The sequence below is a fragment of the Chiloscyllium plagiosum genome, chromosome 35 (assembly GCF_004010195.1).
Source record: "Chiloscyllium plagiosum isolate BGI_BamShark_2017 chromosome 35, ASM401019v2, whole genome shotgun sequence".
Classification (NCBI taxonomy): domain Eukaryota; kingdom Metazoa; phylum Chordata; class Chondrichthyes; order Orectolobiformes; family Hemiscylliidae; genus Chiloscyllium; species Chiloscyllium plagiosum.
Window position 1 is genome coordinate 41,806,860 of NC_057744.1, and position 15,531 is coordinate 41,822,390.

Here is a 15,531-nt window from a genome sequence, read left to right on the forward strand (position 1 = left end):
GGTATTTAAAATTAGTTAGGATTTTTTTGAAAAGGAAGAACATGTGGCTGAGAAGAGTACGAGGCAGTTACTTTGCCAGCGTCAATGCAGACTGAAGGTCCATCTTCCATGCTTAAACAAGTCTACAAGATCACTTGTCTCCCTTAAATTATTTCGAGGCCTCGGCTATGTGATCCAATCCTTCATTCAAAATTGCAGAGTTCTCTGGTGCTTCAGCCTCTCTCATCATCAACCTGAATTTTAAAATGCAACTGCACTTTGTAAATTCACCAGCTTTGTGCACCACGAATCAACAGCAAGGTCAGTACCTACCTGCTAAACTAAACCTAATTCACACAATGTTGCCAGTGACTATTATTTGGGGGCGGGAGCTTAATCCTGCACAACGTGCTCAGTGAATCATGGGGAGGGGTGTAGGTGAGGCGTCGAGCCCGGGAATGAGTGTTAACGGGAGCAAAGGAGTGGCACCGCCTCCCCGGCTGATGTTCCACCGCGAGGCCGCCGCCGCCGCCGCCGCCAGGCCCGCACATGCGCTGCTACCGCCTCCCCGCAGCGGGCGGGAAAGCAGCAAAATGGCGGCGGCGGTAGTGCGCAGGCGTGGCCCGTTGCCATGACCACCTCGCCGGAAACGCCTGGAGAACCATCAAATTGTGAGTGACAGTCATGGCCCAGAAGGTCGATAATTCCAACTTCCTTCAGGAAGACGCAGGAAATAATGCAAGCATTGAATGAATGGTCAGCGCCACATGTGTGCATTCGTAGCCTGAAATATTACAAATTGCATGTTATAAGATAGGCTGATGGCCTTCTGTGCGTAAATTCTATGTGGTTCTATACTGTTGTGATAGTCATGCTGTATGTTTAAGTATACTAATATTTCTCTGATTTTGAAAATTGTGATTGTCACCTTTTTTGATTCATAAATGAAGATATATATTTGGAATTTTATATATAGTAAGAAATAATGTGATCATAGAATCCCTACAGTATGGGAACGCACACATTGAGCCCACACTGACTCTTCAAAGAGCATGCCACCCAGACCTATCCACTCCCCTATCTCTGTAACCCTGCATTTCCCCATGTTCCACATTCAATAAGACATTCAGGTTTACAATGTTAAACATCACACAACACCGGGTTATAGTTCAACAGGTTTAATTGGAAGCACCAGTTTTCAGAGCGCCCGCTCCTTCATCAGGTGGTTGTGGAGGACACAATTGTAAGACAGAATTTATAGCAAAAATTTACAGTGTGATGTAACTGAAATTATACATTGAAAAATACATTGATTGTTTGTTGAGTCTTTCATCTGTTTGAATACCATGATACCTTCACTGCTTTCATATGTAAATCACACAACTTTTTTTTGAAAGCTACATTCTCAGGTTAACTGTAACAATTGGTGTTAGCCAGATAATACGTTGAAGGTGTTAGCCGTCTGTGTTCTCTATCTGTGCCATAATGTTTAGACTGATTCGAATCTAAAAAGTGAGTTAACAGTCTTACATGAATTCAAGCAGATTTTGAGCAAAGTACAATGTAACTCTGCAAGTACAAATTCACCCCACATATGTATATGTGTGCATGTTGGTTTTTGTGTGTGTCTGTCTGTCTGGGGCGGGGGGTTGTAAGTGTGAGAGAAAGTGTGTGCCATAATGTTTAGACTGATTCTAATCTAAAAAGTGAGTTAACAGAGTCTTACAGGGATTCATGCAGCTTTTGAGCAAAGTACAATGCAACTCTACAAGTACAAGTTCACCCCATAAACGTATATGTATATGTGCGCATGTGGGTTTGTGTGTGTGTCTGTCTGTCGGGGTGGGGTGTTATGAGTGTGAGAAAGAGTGTATACATGTGTGTATATCAGTGTACAGTTGTAGAGTGTCTAAGTCTGTGAGGGGTTGCATGTGTGAGTGTGGGAGTGTGTGTCTGTAGGGGTGTGTGTGAGTGTCTGTGTATAGGAGTGTCCATGTGTGTATATGGTACAATGGTGGTCACCTGCAGTGTGACATGAACCCAAGGTCCTGATTGAGGCCCTCCATATGGGCATGGAACTTAGCTATCAGCCTCTGCTCGGCCACTTTTCGCTACTGCCTGTCCTGAAGTCCGCCTTGGAGGATGGTCACCCGAGGGTCCGAGGTCGAATCTCCTGCACCACTGAAGTGTTCCCCAACTGGGAGGGAACCCTACTGTCTGTTGATTGTTGTGTGGTGCCCATTCATCCGTTGCCGTAGTCTTTGCTCGGTTTCCCCAATGTACCATGCCTCGGGGCATCCTTGCCTGCAACATATAAGATAGACAACATTGACTGAGTCCCATGAGTACCTACCACGTACATGGTGGGAGGTGTCCCCATGTGTAATGGTGGTACCCATGTCACACTCTGACACGCCTTGCAGTGCCCACTGTGACAGAGTTGTGTGTGGAGTTGTCTGGAAAGCCGGGCAGCTTGCCACGAACAATGATCTGTTTGTGGTTTGGCGGTTGTTTAAAGGCAAGCAGTGGAGGTGTGGGGAAGGTCTTGGCGAGGTGCTCATCCTCATTGATAATGTGTTGCAGGTCACATTGATAATGTGTTGTAGTTTTTCAGCTCCTGGGAAGTACTGGACAACGAAGGGTACCTTGTTGGTTGCAGCACATGTCTGTCTCCTGAGGAGGTCATTACAGTTCCTTGCTGTGGCATGTCAGAACTGCCGTTCAATGAGTTGAGCATCGTTCTTATGAGGGCATCTCTGAGTACTTCCAGGTGCCCATCACATTCTTCCTCATCTGAACAGATCCGGTGTACGTGTAGGGCTTGTCCATAGGGGATGGCTATTATAATATGTTTTGGGTGGAAGCTGGAGAAGTGTAGCATTGTGAGGTTGTCTGTGGGTTTGCAGTAGAATGTCGTGCTGATGTGTCCATCCCTGATGGAGATGCATGTATCCCAAGAATGAGACAAATAGTCGAGAGTAGTCCATGGTGAGTTTGATGGTGGGGTGAAACTTGTTGATATCACTGTGTCGTTTTATCAGTGACTCCTCGCCATGGGTCAAGAGGAAAAAAATGTCATCAATGTACATGGTGTATAACGTTGGTTGGAGGTCCTGCTTCAAGAAGAGGTCTTATTCGAACCTGTGCGTGAAGATGTTGGCATATTGGGGTGCAAATTTGGTCCCCATAGCTGTTCCATGTGTCTGGATGAGGAACTGGTTGTCAAAAGTGAAGATGTTGTGATCGAGGATAAAGTGGATGAGTTGTAGGATGGTGTTTGGAGATTGGCAGTTGTTGGTGTTGAGTACTGAGGCTGTTGCCGCGATGCCATCATTGTGGGGGATGCTGGTGTAGAGTGCTGAAACATCCATTGTGACGAGGAATGTTCCCGGTTCAACTGGCCTGTGGGTGCTGAGTTTCTGGACGAAATCCGTAGTGTCGCGACAGAAGCTGGGGAATCCCCTGTACAATAGGTTTCAAGATGCCTTCAACATAGCTGGAGAGATTCTCACAGAGGGTGCCATTGCCTGATACGATGGGACGTCCTGTTGTATTGGCTTTGTGTACCTTTGGAAGGCAGTAGAAGTTGCCTACACGAGAAGTACGTGGGATGAGGGCGCGTAGGGAACTCTGAAGGACTGAATCCAAAGTCCTGATCAATGTATTTAATTCACGGGTGTTTACTTTGATCGGATCAGCTGGTAGTTGCCTGTAGTGTTCCTAGTTGTTCAGTTGTTGGTACACTTCCTTGCAGTAATCTGTTCTCTTCTGAATGACAATGGCTCCTCCTTTATCTGCTGGTTTGATGACAATGTTGTGATTGGTTTTGAGAGCCTGGATGGCATTGCGTTGTGAACGGGTGATGTAGTGGGTACGGCTGATGAATCTGGCCTTTATATATTTCCTGACGGTTTGAGCATACATACCCCAAGGCATCATCCCTCTGGTGGAATCCAAATTGACACGTTCTTTGGTCGCTCCTCTACAGATCTCTGTGATGACTGTTCTAGTTCACCAATGGGCTGGTTGGGATCACTGCTGGCACCTTGAAAGAATTCCCAGAGTCTCATTTGTCTGATAAACTCCTCCGTGTCTGCTGCAAGAACCAACGGGTCCATTTTGGTGGTGGGGCAGAAGTTGAGACCCCTACTCAGGACTTCAATCTCTTCGGGTCGAAGGGTGTGGTCCGATAAGTTGATAATAAACTTCCCCACAGGACATTCGACCTCGGACCTTCGGGTGACCATCCTCCAAGGCGAACTTTGGGACAGGCAGCAACTAAAAGTGGTCGAGCAGAGGCTGATAGTTAAGTTCCGTACCCATAGGAAGGGCGTCAACTGGGACCTTGGGTTCATGTCACTCTACAGGTGACCACCATTGCACTATACACACACACAGACACTCCTACACACACACACACAGACACCCCCACCCCAGAGAGACACTCACACACTTTTTAGATTAGAATCAGTCTATACATTATGGCACAGACAGAGAACACGGGGGATAACACCTTCAACATATCTGGCTAACACCAATTGTTACAGTTAACCTGAGAATGTAACTTCTTTTTAAAAAAAGTTTTGTGATTTACATATGAAAGAAGTGAAACTATCATGGTATTCGAACAGACGAAAGACTTAACAAACAATCAAGGTACTTTTCAATGTATAATTTCAGTTCCATCACACTGTAAACTTTTGCTGTAAATTCTGTGCCTTACAATGGTATCCTCCACAACCACCTGATGAAGGAGCGGCGCTCTGAAAGCTAGTGCTTCCAATTAAACCTGTTGGACTGTAACCTCCAAATCATGACATTCAGTTTTGGGCTTTTAAGTGGCAAATAACACACAAGCTTCAAGAATCTGACATTGAACGGAACTGCCACCATTGAATTTTCATTGGGTGATTAGTGGTTAAAAGACTCATCACATAGGTTGCATGTTCTGCAGTGAGTCACAAATTCCCTGACTCACCAAAGCTTTTCCTCCGTATGCACAATTCAAGTCAAAGTCAGGAGGTTATTAATATAAGATTTGATAAGATTCAAGTCTGCACCCAACGCAATTCTTTATTGATGACTAAGAACACATAAAGGGAACAATACCACTTTCAAATGTAACTAATTTGCATCCAACCACATACCATCATCAGCAGAAAATTATTTTTAAGCAATCTGTTGAGACATGTTATGACACCCCTTCATGGCAACTGGGACATAAACTTGGACTTTCTGGCCCAGAGATAGGGGCACTACCACTGCACCACTGGACCCCTTAACATACTAGTGAATGTTTATATCATTAAAGATTAAAAAGAGAAAGTTGTGGGAAAGACTAATCAAGAGGATTTGTAATTGCAGGAAATAAGGATGTGAACCAACTTTGCATTGACCCATCATTGTTATTTTGTATCCTTTGTTAAAAGTTGTCAAGCATAGAAACCAGACACAGAGATTGACTTAGCTGTTAAGGACTTAAAGTCAAGTACTTGAAAGGGTTCAGAAAAGATTTACAAGGATTTTGGAAGGTTTGATGCATAGGGAAAGGCAGAATAGGCTGTGGCTATTTTTCCTGAAGCATTGGAGGCTGAGGGGTGACCGTATAGAAGTTTATAAAATCATGAAGGGCATGGTGAATAGTCAGGCAATTTTCACCAGGGTGGGGGAGTCCACAACTAGAGGGCATAGGATTAAAGTGAGAGGGGAAAGATTTAAAATGGACCTAAGGGACAGCATTTTTGTGCACAGAGTGTGCGTGTGTGGCATGAGCTACCGGAGGAGGTGGTGGAGGCTGTTACAATTATAACATTTTAAAAGGCATTTGGATGGGAATATGAACAGGAAGGGTTTAGAGGGGAAAGGGCCAGATGCTAGCAAATAGGACTAGATTAATTTAGGATATCTGGTCGGCATGAATGAATTGGACCAAAGGGTCTGTTGCCGTACTGTACCTCTCTGTGACTCTATGACAACCAACATTTTTGTTTGGCTTGGACAGAAGCTATCTAGCTGGGGTACCTGAGTACTGCTGACAACCACGGAACTGAGCCTAGCTATCACCTTGTGTAGTCGGAGGGCTAGCATTTGGTTTTTCAGTTAATTATCCTTTGAATGCATTTTGGATCCATCACTCAGGAATCACATTTTTGTACTGGGATTATAACTACCAATGAAAAGCCTGATTCTCAGTATTCACATGGTGGTGAAGCTATTCCAAATCACCTCAAAGTTCTGATAAGGAGGACAACGTCAGATACATGTCAAAGCACTGGAATCAATTGCAACCTTTTACCTAGTTCTTTGCTGTAGAAAACAAGCTGTTTATGGAATTATTCATTCTGACCTCATTCTGGGTACATGAGTAGTGCAGTATTACAAACCTGGTTTTAGTCACTTTGCTATCGTGTTTTGCTAAAAAGTAATAATTAACCAGTTTCCTTGTTAATGTCTTATTTATTTGTTGTCAACTGTGAGCCTGTTTTCAATCACAGCTTGTAATGCAGAGTTTTTGCGCAATCATTTTTGTTTCACACAAAGATTATATTGCTTAAAAAAAATCAGTTGTAAGTAACTTCTATAACGATACGTTTTGAATTAACCTCTTAGCTCATTTGCTACTATTACCTGAGCAAGTCTGTTAGATGCTGAATTTTCCTGGGCAAAAGTGACCAAATATTATATTGACCTATATCACTGTTTTGGGGGACTCTTTATTGACTGTCAGTGCTCCATCTCTAACTGAAATTGATTCAAATAATCAATTCTGTCTTTGGAAGGGTTATTTGTAATTTTAGGTTGACTTTATCATTTTCAGAATAGCGTAGCTGTATTTAATAGATGTCATGCATTTTTCTAGAAGACTGGCAGGTTCATCCTTTTTTTATCAAGGAGTGTCATATAGCAACAAAATTTGGTGACTGTTTTTAGCTATCTCAGAGTCCTGAGTATTCTAAGATGGATAATGTGGAGGAATGCTTTCATGCCCCAGTTTGAGACCTAATGCCTCGTCTCTATATTACTGGTTCTGTTCTTTAACCCTGACTGGTACTGTTAATTTGCAAGATGCCATGCAAAATGATACCTATCAACTGTACCCATACTTGTCAGACTTACCCAGATTCCCCTAATTCTCTCTTTATTTTGAATATCTATCCTATTTCATCCACATGTCAGTGTATTCTGACATTTTCACCATGAAGACTGATAATTTTGGAGCAGGATGACTTCCATTGCACCTATCCCATCTTCCTGCACAGGTGAAGCCAGGCCTTCTACAGCTAGAGTCGAGAGTGTGGTGCTGGAAAAGCACAGCAGGTGAGGCAGCATCCGAGGAGCAGGAGAATCGACATTTCGGGCAAGAACCCTTCATCAGGAAGGGCCCATCCTGATTAAGGGCTCTTGATAGAAACGTCAATTCTCCTGCTCATTGGATGCTGCCTGACCTGCTGGTTTTTCCAGCACCACACTCTCCACTCTGATCTCCAGCATCTGCAGTCTTCACTTTCTCCTACGTCCAGAGCTGTTCAAAAGGGACCTGTTGAACTCCTGTTCTGTAGTCTCCCCATGGTAAGCCAACTTTTCTAAGCCATGCTGCAACCACTGGGTTAACACCGTATAAGAACAAACATATGAAAGTTGGGAAATAAAAGAATGCACAAATGTGATTAGTAGAGTTTTATTAGATATGAGCAATTGATGTTTTATTGGATAAAGTTGGCATGAAATGATTTTGGTAGCTTTTATTTGTGGTCAAGAACAAGATATGATGGTGTTGAATGTTAGGTGAATTAGTCAGGGGGTAAATATAGGGTAGGGGAATGAGCCTGGTGGGGGGTTACTCTTCAGAGGGTCGGTGTGGACTTGTTGGGCCAAAGGGCCTGTTTCCATACTCTTAGGGAATGTTTTTAGCGATAAAGTAAAGGTTTTGATAATTACCATTGAAACCATGAAAACCATCATTGAAAGACCAGATCCTCGAAATTCAAATGGTGGAAGAGCTATTCCAAATTATTTTAAAGATGTCCTGATAAAGAGGCGAATGACAGACGTGTCAAAGCACTGAAATCAGTTGTAGCCTTTTACCTAGTTCTTTGCACCAGAAAACATGCTATCTAAATAGAAATAGAAATATTTCAAAACATATGACAGCACATAATGCCATCTACTCTCCAACACCATCACTTTATAGGTGCTCAAAAAGGTTTCCTTCCATATCAAGTTTGGGGGGGGGGTTTGAATTAAGATTTCAGACCTATGAGCTGTAAAGCCTTTTACTTGAAATTCACACAACAGCTTATATGTTACCAGCTTTGAACAGCTACATGCAGTTTCTAACCAAATGCTCCTAGTCTAGATGTTCCACAATTTGCATTCTTTTCACTGAGATAACCTATGACATTAACTAAATAATCACCTTTTTCAAGAAGAGACTATATTCGCATCTGACTGTAGTCAGTTCTTTTACAAACTACATGAAATCTTTCTAATTTCTGGATTTTTGTAACTTGAAGTCAATCCTTGATTATTCTAAACCCAAATGGAAGCTAATGTCTTTCAATACATTCTGTCTGGTCGTAAACCCCATAATATAAACAAACTTCACTTAACAGTTGAGGGGGCCTTGCAGTCACCATCTGTCTGAAATACAGTGGTTTAAGATTATGGCTTTGGAAGACTGACCTAGTTAATTTCAAAACCCCTTCTAAAAAATTAGCCAAGACCTATAGGCCACTACTTTAAAATACAAACTCGTAAAATATATGCATATAAAATCACACCTTCATCACAGAATTGCAAAAGGTTGTGCAGTCACAACAAGTAATTAGGGAGGTGAATAAAATCTGTTGCGCATTGCAAGGGAAAATGAATGAGAAATTATTGAGTTATGCTTCAGTTATACAGACCATTGGAGTAACTGTAAAGAATTGATCTCCTTATTGAAGGAAAGATGCAAATGCAGTTCAAAAGAGTTTACTAGGCCAGCTAGAATGGGCAGGTTGCCTTATGAGAAAAGATTGGGCTGGCTAGGCTTGTATCCACTGGAATTCAGAAAAGTAAGAGATGACTTGATTGAAACATGAGAATTCCTGAGTGGCCTTGTCAGGGCGAATGTGGAAAGAATGTTTTGTTTTGCGGGAGAATCTAAAACAAGGATTTACTGTTTAAAAATAAGATGTCACCATTTAAGACAGTTTAAAAATAAATCTTTCCCCATAGAGCATTGTATGTCTTTATAACTCTCTTCCTCAAAATGTGGTACTAACAGAGTCTTTGATTATTTTTAACTCAGCGGTACATCGATTCTTGATAAGTAAAGGTGGAAATATTATCAGACGTAGGTGGAAATTTTCTAATTGAATGACAGTATAGGCTTCTGGGGTTGGGTGGCCTATGTTCCTAATTTGCATGTTCCTGTTTTTATAAGCATCATGACTACAACAGGATAGAGAATGATATGTTGACAGTGGCCACACTACAGCAACAGTGGAAGTTTTTGTAGTTGTGGTACTCTCAGCATTAAGAACAATGGCACTAAGGCATGTGTGCCAGTAATGGCACCCTGCCTTATGCTTAGGTCCACTCTCCATTCAGAGACACGTGGACCAAAAGTATGGTGAACTAATTTCTCAATAATATGGAGGACATTTCTCAATTCTGATTTTGTAGTGGACAGCAAACTGAGAGATATTGGATCCTGTTTCAGCCAAGAAGGAATGATCCCAACTGGAGAAAATTCAGGTGCTAATAGTCACCTTCACAGCCATGGGCAACATTGTCCTCATGCTACTCTCAGGCTGCAGGCCTAGTTGAAAGAGATGTCAGATTCTGTGAACATCTCCTTTGTATAGTACAGATGAGTAAGGCTATTCATCTTTGAATAGAGGTAAAAAGAGATGCTCCAATAAGACCCAACATGAATAAGGTTTCCTGCTAATAACCCTTCTCCCTTTTCCCTATGCTTCACCTTCTATGATTTGGAGATGCCAGTGTTGGACTGGGGTGTACAATGTTAAAAATCACACAACACCAGGTTATAGTCCAACAGGTTTATTTAGAAGCACTAGCTTTCAGAGTGCTGCTCCTTCATCAGGTTGTTGTGTTCACCTTCTGTGAATAGCTTGATCTATTCATGCTACATTGTAAATGAAAGTTGCTGCTGAAGATGCCAGAATTGTGGATAAGGAATATCTTTATTGATGACATGACATCTACATCAAATATACATATACATCAAATAATTATACATACATCAAATATTGGAAGACACCGCCATATCTGGTTGTCAGGACCGACTAAGTCTGGAAGTTTAATTAAGTAGTGGCTATGGACCAAAAGTATGGAATGAAGGTTGAAATATTTGGTCGTAGAGCACAGAAACAGGCCTTTCAGCCCAAGTAGTCCATGCCTACCAGATTTCCTAAACTGAGCTGGTCCCATTAGCCTGCATTTGACCCATGTCCCTCTAGATCTTTCCGATCCATGTACCTCTCCAAATGTTTTTTAAATGTTGCAAATGTACCCACCTGCCACTTCCTCTAACGGCTCATTTCATAAACACACACCACCCTTCCCAGTTCAATAACTTCCTTCCTATAGCATGGCGACCAGAATTGTACACAGTACTCCGAATGTGGCTTTGCCAACATCTTGTACAGCTGTAATATGACGTCCCAACTCCTGTACTCAGTGCTGTGATCAATGAACACAAGTATGCCAAATGCTTTCTTCACCATCCTGTCAACCTGTGACACCACTTTCAAGGAATTATGTACCTGCACCTGTAAATTTTTCTATTTAACAACATTTCCCAGGGCCCATTAACTGCAGGTCCTGCCCTGATTTGCCTTACCAAAGTGCAACACCTTGCCTTTATCTAAATTCAACTCCATCTGCTGTTCTTCAGCCGACTGGCCCAATTGATCAAGATTCCATTGCACTCTTAGATAACCTTCTTCATTAACCACTAAAGCAAGTTTGGTGTCATGCACAAACTTACTAACTATGCCTCCTACATTCTTTAATATAATATCTTTTATATAAATGATGAACAACAATGGACCTAGCACCAATCCTTGTGGCACACCCCTGGTCACAGGCTTCCAGTCTGATAAACGACCCTTTACCGCACACCCTCTGTCTCCTGCCGTAAAGTCAATTTCGTATCTAATTGGGTAACTCTCTCTGGATTCTATGTTACTATGTAGAATCTTGTTGAAGGCCTTGTTAATGACTCTATAGATAATGTCTACTGCTCTACTTTCATCCATCTTCTTGGACAGCTCTTCAAAAAACTCAATCAAATTTGCGAGATGCAATTTCTCCTGCACAAAGCCATGCTGACTTTTCCTAATTAGTTCTTGCCTTTCTAAACGCATGTAGATCCTATCATCAGAATCCCTCTAACAATGTACCGTCCACTGATGTTAGGCTCACAGGACTGTTGTTCCCTGGCTTTTCCATGTAGCCTTTGTTAAATAATGGCACATTAGCTACCTTGGAGTCTTCTGACATCTCACCCATGGCTGTCGATGATACAAATGTCTCTGGCACCTCCTCTTCTGTCATGTGGACTCTTCAAGATGTCACTATTTACTTCCCTGAGATCCCTAGTTTTCATGTCTTTCTACACAATGAGAAATCTTCATTTAGGGTCTCACCCATCTCCTGTGGCTCTACACATAAGTGACCTTGTTAATCTCTAAGGGTCCTATTCTTTCCCTAGTTGTTCTTTTGCTCTTAATATATGTAGAAAGTCTTTGGATTCTCCTTTACCTTACCTGCCAAATCTATGTCATGTCCCCTTCTTACCAGCCTGATTTTCCTCTTAAGTGTACTTCTATACCCTCTATACACCTCAAGGGATTCACTTGATCAAAGCTCAAAGTTTGTGAGAAGATTTGTAGCTTGGTGCTCGTTGTTGTGGTCTTGTTCGCCCAGCTGGGAATTTGTGTTGCCGACGTTTCATCCCCTGTCTAGGTGACACCCTCAGTGCTTGGGAGCCTCCTGTGAAGTGCTTCTGTGATCGTTCCTCCGGCATTTATAGTGGTTTGTCTCTGCTGCTTCCAGTTGTCAGTTCCAGCTGTCCACTGCAGTGACCAGTATATTGGGTCCAGGTCGATGTGTTTGTTGATAGAATCTGTGGATGAGTGCCATGCCTCTAGAAATTCCCTGGCTGTTCTCTGTTTGGCTTGTCCTATAATAGTAGTGTTGTTCCAGTCGAACTCATGTTGCTTGTCATCTGTGTGTGTGGCCACTAAGGATAGCTGGTCGTGTCGTTTTGTGGCTAGTTGGTGTTCATGGATACGGATCGTCAGCTGTCTTCCTGTTTGTCCTATGTAGTGTTTTGTGCAGTCCTTGCATGGGATTTTGTACACTACGTTGGTTTTGCTCATGATGGGTATCGGGTCCTTTGTCCTCGTGAGTTGTCGTCTGAGAGTGGCTGTTGGTATGTGTGTTGTTATGAGTCCTAGTGGTCGTAGTGGTCTGGCTGTCAGTTCAGAAATGTTCTTGATGTATGGTAACGTGGCTAGTCCTTTGGGTTGTGGCATGTCCTCATTCCATTGTCTTTCCCTTAGGCATCTGTTGATGAAATTGCGGGAGTATCGTTTTTGGCGAATACATTGTAGAGGTGTTCTTCTTCCTCTTTTTGCAGTTCTGGTGTGCTGCAGTGTGTTCTGGCCCTTTTGAACAGTGTCTTGATGCAACTTCTTTTATGTGTGTTGGGGTGGCTGCTTTCGTAGTTCAGGACTTGGTCTGTGTGTGTGGCTTTCCTGTGTACCTTTGTGGTGAATTCTCCGTTCGGTGTTCTCTGTACCATCATGTCTAGGAATGGGAGTTGGTTGTCCTTTTCTTCCTCTCTAGTGAATCTGATTCCTGTGAATGTGGCGTTGATGCCACGATGCTGCCTTTATCTGACATATGTATTTTGTAGATAAGGCTACTAGGTTACGCATATTTACGGTAATGAATGATAAGGACAAACAGACAAATGGATACGGTTATGGAAAAATGGATTAGCACAGGCCTTGGAAGGCCAGCAGATTTTCTAGCAGATAATGGAGAAGAATTTGTAAATATTGACTTAATTGGTATGTCGTGGTGGCACCTAAGTAAATGCACCATCAAATTAACAATCACCAAGTAGGAAGTACCTAAGTGCCACCACTGCATTCTGGCAGGAAAGTGTTTATCGAAGTGAAGTAGCAGAGAAAATCCCACCTGCTTCAGATATTTGTCATAACATGTCTGAACAGGCTAACTAAAATAACTCTGTTCTTTTCCCCACCCTTGTTTTATTCCTTTTGTTTGTTACTGCCACACTGCATCTGGTGGGAACTGTTTGTAACTTGCTACTTGGTGATTGTTAATTTGATGGTGCATTTATTTATTTTAAAACAAATGGCAGTAATGTAGGTTGGAAGCGCAAAGAGTAATCATTGTTTCTATTAAAGTCATAGACATACACAGTACAGAAACAGACCCTCCGGTACAACCCGTCCACGCCAACCAGGTATTCCAATCCAATCTAGTCCCACCTGCCAGTACCCGGCCCATATCCCTCCAAACCCTTCCTATTCATATACCCATCCTTTTAAATGTTGCAATTGTATCAGCCTCCACCATTTCCTCTGACAGCTCATTCCATTCACGTACCACCTTCTGCATGAAAAAATTACCCCTTTATATCTTTCCCATCTCACCCTAAACCTATGTCCTCTAGTTCTGGACTTCCCCACCTCAGGGAAAATACTTTGTCTACTTATCCTATCCATGTCCCACATGATTTTATAAACCTCTATAAGATCACCCGTCAACCTCCAACACTCCAGGGAAAACAGCCCCAGCCTATTCAGCCTCTCCCTATAGTTCAAATCCTCCAACCCTGGCAACAAATCCTCCAACCCTGGCACAGGAAGGAGACCAGAATTGCACGCAATATTCCAACAGTGGCCTTACCAATGTCCTTTACAGCCGCAACATGACCTCCCAACTCCTATACTCAATACTCTGACCAATAAAGGAAAGCAGACCAAATGCCTTCTTCACTATCCAATCTACCTGTGTCTCCACTTTCAAGGAGCTATGAACCTGCACTCCAAGGTCTCTTTGTTCAGCAAAACTCCTGAGGACCTTACCATATTGATCAAAGAGATGCAAATAGATTGTTTTGGAAGACAGACTGGCCGCTGCTTCAGCATGTAGATGTGTAGCAATTTAACATCAGTGGGACATGCACTCAATCATGTGACAGACAATGCAAGCAGCCCCGCCAACTGAAAGTAGAGCGTTCTCAGGAAACCTCTTGTAAACCAAAAATGGCGTAAAGCAAAGATGCATGATTTATATTGGGAAAAAGTATTGCCGTTTTTTCGTAAAAACAAAAATCCTCTTCGGATTCGTGAAAACAGGTACTATTGTAGATCTTCTGTAAAAGCGAAATTGCGTAAAGCAAATGTTCGAAAAGCAGTTGATACCTGTATGTTACACGTTAATAAGCCTTCCACTGACTGTTGGATCCCATCCAAATCAGAAGATAAGGAACCTCAACATAGGAAATTCATACCCCTAGATTCTCCTCCTTGGTTTTATCCAGCTTGTAAAGAGAAGGCAGGTTTCACTGCTGACAAAACTAAAACGAAGCTCCAGAAGATTAGACACAACTAGCACTTTGCCAATGTCACAAACATCCCAAAGTTAAAATAATGGACCAGATTTTCTGAGGATTGCCAATCTCACATAGTTTGCTACTCCAGACCACTTTTTTTAAACAGAAATAAGGAGCTCTCCATTTCTGAGAACAGATTACATTCAGAGACTGCTTAGAAATGCAGAGCCACATTTCCATTCTAATGGTTATAGAGTCATAGAGTCACTCAGCACAGAAACAGACCCTTTGGTCCAACCAGCCATGCCGAACTTGTCCCACCTGCTTGCTCCTGATCCATATCCTTCCAAACCTTTCCAATTTACGTATCTATCCAAATGTCTTTTAAACGTTGTACAGATAGTTCTCCTATAACACTGTAGTTGTGTTCTAGTGAAACCTCGCTTAATAGAAAATCACTTAAGTGCGTGAACTGATTCACGCTGGAATCGCACTATTGTGAACAGAGGTAAGCGTTCTCGAAAATACCATTCCCTAATTCTTCAGTAACATTACAGCCAAATCGTGCTGCCAAAATGCATGTTATTCCAGAACGACCTGTAATTGTACCTGCATCCATCACTTTCAGAATTGTCAGAGGAAGGCAAACCACACCCCATTTTCACAGCAGTCAGCTGCCTCAATTTGAAAGTTAAAGATCCTGACAGCCACTTTTACAGTTGCTGTCAAAGAAGGATAAGGCAAGTGTGATGTTCGGGTGCTGGGAGGGTAGGTGGGGGCGGCACGGTGGCTCAGTGGTTAGTACTGTTGCCTCACAGCACCAGGGACCCAGGTTCGATTCTAGCCTCGGGTAACTGTCTGTGTGGAGTTTATACATTGTCCCCATGTCTGCATGCATTTCCTCCTGGTGCTCCGGTTTAATTCCACAATCCAAAGATGCTAAA

General features: G+C 42.5%; 1 protein-coding gene across 1 annotated transcript in view; it reads right to left on the reverse strand.

The window, feature by feature from the left end:
* The window catches only part of LOC122540775 (transcriptional repressor CTCF-like), a 63,442-nt gene extending 62,829 nt beyond the window's left edge, over positions 1–613 (reverse strand). The window contains exon 1 of the mRNA XM_043676988.1: positions 313–613. The gene's annotated coding sequence lies outside the window, so the exon portion shown is untranslated. The remainder of the gene's footprint in view (positions 1–312) is intronic.
* Positions 614–15,531: the final 14,918 nt, after the last annotated feature.